The following is a 5,840-nucleotide window of genomic DNA, read 5'->3' on the forward strand; positions in this document are numbered from 1 at the left end:
TTGCCCACAACTTGATTTCAGACATCTGGCCTCCAGAACTGAGAGAATAATTTCTGTTCTTTTAAACCACCAAGTTTGTGGCAATTTGTTATTGGCAGCACTAGCAAACTACTGCAGCCCTGGACAGTGGTTTGAGGTTTGGGTGAAGTTCAAGCCCAAGAATAGAAACAGAGTTCAATCTAATGGTAGAAGAGAAGTCCATCACACAGGAGTTCATGGGGCAGACAGCAGCATGGCCTTTCACTTACCAGATACCAGAGTTAGGCTATCCAGACCAATTCCAGATTGAACCCTGATGGAGAAGAGTCAGCAAGTGCTGAGCTGACTCAGAGGCTGGTGGAGTTCATCCTTCAGGTGAGATATTTCAGTACCCACAGGAGAGCAGGCAAACAGGAATGGACAGAGCAATCAGTGATGTTCTGCTAATAAATGATAAATATCTTGTAGAACCTGCTCATATGCAGTCTAAGATGAGTTGGTTTCGGCGGAGGGATAAAAAAGCCACAAAACATGCTTCTCCTACAATGGAGAAGTCACATGCTAGGCACATGTCAGCACTAGAGGCACAGAGCTGAAGCCAGGCTTTGCCCTCCGGAGCTCCACCTCCGGTCAGTGCCCCCCAGTCTCTCTTAGAACAAAACCTCCCTGCATGTGCGACAAGACTCATTCTCCTTCAGTCAGCCAAAAGTTTCTGTGGCATTTTATGCCCATGTTAGCAAGAAAGAAGAATCAGGGAAAGGAATAACTGACCATCTCTATAGGCTTCCAAGTCACAAGTCACAGAATCTGTCTTATTGTTAGAAGACAGCAGGATTCCCTGACCCCTAAAAGTACCATTATAATAGGATTTCAGCTTAGATTTTCTCAAAAGCCATACTTCTCCCTCCTAGGCACTACAAAAGAAACAGATATGCATCAGTTACATCTGCATACAAACAGATATGCATCCCTGTACTTGAAGGAGCCTGTGCTCTCATATGTAGTAAGAGGTCTACACATAACCACTAAACTATAAAGCAGTGGGTACATTAGAGTGACACAGACAATCAGAGATTAAAGAACTTGAAAGGATAAGAGATGTTTTTATTGATATATCAACGCAGGCATGAAAGGGTTCCTAAATGTGGCAATCTGATATTAAACTTGTATCATCATTCATGGCCACCAGAAAGAGTCTTATCCAGAATAACCCAGCATGATAATGAAATAAGACAATGTAATGGCTGCAATGAAAAACTCTTAATAATCAAAGAATTTCTAAATTATTTCAATTCTCGGGGTGCCTGGGTGGCTCAGTCGGTTGAGTGTCCAACTTCAGCTCAGGTCACGGTCTTGCAGTTCATGAATTCGAGCCCCACGTCAGTCTCTGTGCTAACAAACAGCTCAGAGCCTGGAGCCTGCTTCAGATTCTGTATCTCTCTCCCCCTCCCCGCTCATGCTCTGCCTCTATCTGTCTCTCAAAAAAATAAATAAATGTTAAAAAAATTTTTTTAAGGGGCGCCTGGGTGGCTCAGTCAGTTAAGTGTCTGACTTCAGCTCAGGTCATGATCTCTTGGTCCATGAGTTCAAGCCCCACGTCGGGCTCTGGGCTGACAGCTCAGAGCCTGGAGCCTGCTTCAGACTCTGTGTCTCCCTCTCTCTCTGACCCTCCCCCCATTCATGCTCTGTCTCTGTCTCAAAAATAAATAAACATTTAAAAAAATCAAAATTTTAATCAAAAAAATTTTTTTTGATTGTTTCAATTCTCTGGCCTTGATTGCTCCTTCTATAAAATGGAGGAGTTTTATACATAATCACCAAAGTCTTTTCCAGCTTCCAAATATTCTTTGGGCAGTTTACCATAAGAGAGATAGCCCTTTTGGCTTTATCCTTAGGGACTTCCACGAGTTTTTTGTGGATGTGGAGAACTTTTGGATTTTCAGAAACCTACAGACATCTTTTTTTTAAGGCCATAGAATGGCTGACATGTGGAAATGTGACTGAGAAAACAGAGCAGACAGGTCTGCTTAAAACTCTGGGTTCCTCCCTAAAAGGCAATATGGCCAATCAGGGAATGGAAGACTGAGAGACACAAAACTTAAGCCCTGGCCTTGAGACATTTCTGATTGCCTCGGTCAGTTTGGTTCTCACTTTGCTTTCATTCTAACACCCAGCTGTAATCCCTACTCCCCCTCCCACATAGTTCTCCAATCGATCCTTTTTTTTTTTTTCTTGAGTCAGGTTTAACTTTCTGAAGGTTGAAAATCATAAAGAAAAAACTAGTATGAAACAAGGAATTGGGGGAAAGGGAGCTGTACTCAGAGAACTGTAGAACTGAAAGGAACATTTTAATGTTTAAGCCTCAAAAGAAAGGCTGGACTACTGACTCCTCAGAGGGCCAAGTGGTTTGAGCCACATACATTAGCACTGGCTTCCTCAGACTGATCTGTTGGTTGGTTGCTATATGGAGGGTGATAAAATATCTATTTGGGTGGGGTCAAAAATTGTATTACACTCTTAGAGCACATCTGTGAATACTGGCCTTTTGAACAAATGACCATAGTTCACCAGGCTTCTGTGCTGTCAGAGGCTGCTTCCCAAATACCAACTTTGAACCTAGCTCTGCCATACGGACACATGGGGTCAATGAAAAATAGTGTCCAAGGGCCCCCAAGCATGAGAAGGTCTGGCAAAAAGTGACAGGTTTTATCCAGGCTGCTGAAGAGAAATGTACTGAGACTGGAAAGACTAAGGAGGTGCACGCCTTCCGAACGTGTCTGTGGATCAAAATACACCCTAACAGATTTCTGAGAGAGCCCCTGGCGGCCATGTTAACCTTGGCATTGTTATCATTAAGAGGCTATGCTCATTTCTGGCACCTAACATCGGACACATTGACAGCAACAGGGTTGATGGAAGAGGAAAGAATCTGTTTTGCAGTAAAAAAAGATTTAAAGATAAAAAAAAAAAGCAGTTCTCAGATTTCTCAGGCCATTTGAAATCACGCCAGAGAAATACTTGATTTCAGCATTCTTAAGCCCTCTGCGATGATGCTGTGAGTAGTGTCCCCCACGTGTGATGATGTATTTTGGGGCCAGAGTTTTCTCAAGATGTTCCAAGCCTGCAGGCTCCTGATCCTTTTTCAAATTATGAAGATGATAGTATCCCAGTGAGGGTTGTGATTAGTCTAAACTCTCCACAGCTGTGAGAGTAGAATGGGCAAATTCCAATAAAGATCCTGCGTGTTCTGGACTGAATTTACCTACACGACATCGAGGCCTAACTCAGGGACCACTTAAAAGAACCGGAGCTGCCTCAGTGCTGTTCTGTTTCTTCCACAGCATCAGCTGCTGGGGGGCTGGCAAATGTTCTGGGAGGATGCCTCCCCTCGCACCACTGTCATTGGGCAACAGTGGATGTTCATTTAGAAGGTCTGGGGTGTGTGGGTGAAAAGCAGGGCTGGGGAAATTAAACTCAAGTACATGGGAATTTAAAGAGGCCTTGCAATTCATTATGTGAATGGCCAGGAGGATTATAAAACACCTTGTAACTGAAGAGGTTGGCCTGGAGCTGTGTGGGACAACAGAACCAGCTGTATCACCACCCCTAACTCATTTAGAACAGTGCTAGCAAGAAGGCAGGCTCAGAGCTTTCTTCAGTTACTTGGAAAAGCCAACAGGGCTTTATTTTCTTATTTTGGACACTTTTCTCCTAAAATACTTCCTTGGAATACTAAGTAATGTAATAATACACAGCATGCTCCTTTTACCATGTTTAATAATTGTATCATCTGAAGACACTTGGCTATTCTCCCTTATGACACATCTGACACTACGCTTTCCAAAACTGGGAAAGACTTAGGGGACAAGGATTTACATAACTGTCTACACATATTAACAACTATAGAAATAATAAATAAGATTCCTCACTTTGGAAAACAAAAAGAAAATACCAAAAAAATATATATAATAGTTTTTTTTAATCTAATATGATTTGCATGAATGTAGAATCTTCTAAAATTACGTATACATTCATCATGTACATCCACTTCCATTGTTTACAGTCCACTGAAGCACACCTGGTATCACTCCTGACACCTAGAGATTTTTAATAGTCTAGTCTCTATGATTTACAGTTTATCACATAGCCACACACATATGTGACATGTGACATTTCTCCTTGTAAACACTGAACTTTTCTCTAAGGCAAACCAGAAAGACAACATGACTAAAGTCAAGAGACCCAATGGAGAGTTGAATGAGCTGTAAGCAAAATTCTGAAAACACCAACCTCTGGATGATCTATCCATACGTGGTATTTTATTAAAATGAGGATGTGAGTGGAAGAAGATGGAAACAAGCTCCAATTTTTTCTAATATTCATAACAAACAAAACACACAACTACAAGCATTTCCACTTTTAACTTTTCACGGTCCTTCATGCAAATCTTCTACATGCTAATAGATCTTTCAACTATTGGCCATACCACCTCAGATGTCATCATTTCTAGAGAAAAATCAAATCATTAATTTAAGCCTGTTAAACTGGATGGGGACTGTGCATTACTCCCCCTGGAACCCACGTAGCAAGGGCAACTTCAGTATCAAATGGCTTACTCCTGTCTTTCTGCTGGAGGCCATTTCCGAGTACAATCACCCAGTAAGGCAACTTGGAGGGGGGGCAAGGGAGGGGAACTTTAAAGAACTGAGTAGGAAATCAGACAGTATGTCAGGATTCTTATGGCTAAAACAAAGCTGCAGGGAGAATAAGCAGGGCAGCCCTACAGATAAGAGGAGTGTTGCCTTGCTGGGAATATTCAGTTGGTCTGATAGTAACATTAGTAGTTGCTGGTAGATGCTTGACAATCAGCTCTTATGGAGAAAAAGCCATGTTTTATAGCATTTGCAATTTCCCTGGTGTTATTACACCCATGAAGGCTGATTTCAAACTACCCAAAGTGATATCCCTGCATGAAATTCACCATAACAACCTCTGTATATTTCAGACACAAAGACATAACTAATCTCAACAGCATAAATTACAATAAAATGTGGGGAAATAACTAGACTATGGTGAATTTTGAGCATTACTGTTGTTTTTAGTGTCGTTATTTTAATTGTAAGTTCATATAATTTAGTTCTAATTAATGGTTGCATTTAACAATTGGCTCCCAAAATTCATAAAAATATAAAGGTGGGCTCTAGTGAGCAGGTACCATTGGCTCCAGCACACCACTGCATTTTGTTCTTCAGGGACATTAAAGACATTTTAAACAAACAACAAACCAAATAAATGAAGCTACTAAATCACCTGGATCAAACTATTTTCAGGGATTCCAAGGGTTACACTGTGGGTAGTATTTACAGGGATACCATTAAATGACAACACCTTACATTTGTATCACGCATTACACTCTTCAAGTTTAGGGCACGATGGGACAGTCTGATCCTGCGTAGTGAATTTAAATCGGTGAGTAATAATAGCATTTTAGTGTCTGGTGCATGAAAAGAAATTCCTGGGAGCTATCCATACAAGAGAGAAGTGTAAGGAAGGAACTGGGAGCCAGGCAAGGAAGCCTAGAGCTGGCCAGAGCCCCTAGGTTCCAGATTCCGTCCCGGAAAACGGCTCCATTACTGAGAAAGCAGGTGTACGTTGTTAGTACCAGGCTTTCCTAGCTCCCTCCTGTTTTCTGACTCTAACTTAAGAAGTCAGACTAGAACTCAGTTTTTTCTGATAGAAAAGAGTTGGACGGGATATCCTCTAAGAATCCCTCAAAAAGATAAATTAGAACCGTAACATTCAAATACGCTTTTATCTGACAGAACAGCTTTGAATGGTTTTTCTCCCTGATCCAAACATAC

General features: G+C 41.5%; 1 long non-coding RNA gene across 2 annotated transcripts in view; it reads right to left on the reverse strand.

Annotated features, from left to right (window-relative positions):
• The window catches only part of LOC128312785 (uncharacterized), a 37,854-nt gene that overhangs the window by 31,269 nt on the left and 745 nt on the right, over positions 1 to 5,840 (reverse strand). For both annotated transcript variants that reach the window (XR_008292520.1, XR_008292519.1), the window contains exon 2: positions 249 to 422. This is a non-coding gene — a long non-coding RNA (uncharacterized LOC128312785). The remainder of the gene's footprint in view (positions 1 to 248; positions 423 to 5,840) is intronic.

The sequence above is a fragment of the Acinonyx jubatus genome, chromosome F2 (assembly GCF_027475565.1).
Source record: "Acinonyx jubatus isolate Ajub_Pintada_27869175 chromosome F2, VMU_Ajub_asm_v1.0, whole genome shotgun sequence".
Taxonomy (NCBI): Eukaryota; Metazoa; Chordata; class Mammalia; order Carnivora; family Felidae; genus Acinonyx; species Acinonyx jubatus.